Source organism: Colobus angolensis, unplaced genomic scaffold (assembly GCF_000951035.1).
Source record: "Colobus angolensis palliatus isolate OR3802 unplaced genomic scaffold, Cang.pa_1.0 Scaffold405, whole genome shotgun sequence".
Taxonomy (NCBI): domain Eukaryota; kingdom Metazoa; phylum Chordata; class Mammalia; order Primates; family Cercopithecidae; genus Colobus; species Colobus angolensis.
Genome location: NW_012117433.1, coordinates 129,223 through 129,724, shown reverse-complemented (window position 1 = coordinate 129,724; position 502 = coordinate 129,223).

Below are 502 nucleotides of genomic sequence, written 5' to 3'. Positions count from 1 at the left end.
ACAGACAACATATACAACAGCAGTTTCATAACTTAATAACTTATTTTATTGTACCATTTCCATGTTAAAATATATTTGGATATGTAAATACTATCATTGTGCTATACTTGCCCATAGTATTCAATGCAGGACAGTGCTGTACAGGTCTGTAGCCTGGGACCCATATTTTTATTTTACAAATTTCTTTTTTGAGTCAGAGTTTCTTTCTGTTGCCCAGGCTGGAGTGCAGTGGTGTCATCTTGGCTCACTGCAACCTCCCTGGTAAGCAATTCTCCTGCCTCGGCCTCTCAAGTAGCTGGGATTATAGGCATATATCACTATGCTTGGCTAATTCTTGTATTTTTAGTAGAGACAGGGTTTCATTCACCATGTTGCCCAGGTTGGTCTCAAATTCCTGACCTCAAGTGATCTGCCTGCCTCGGCCTCCCAAAGTGCTGGGATTACAGGCGTGAACCACCGTGTCTGGCCCCATATTCTCTATCATAGCTTTAATGTATAGTAA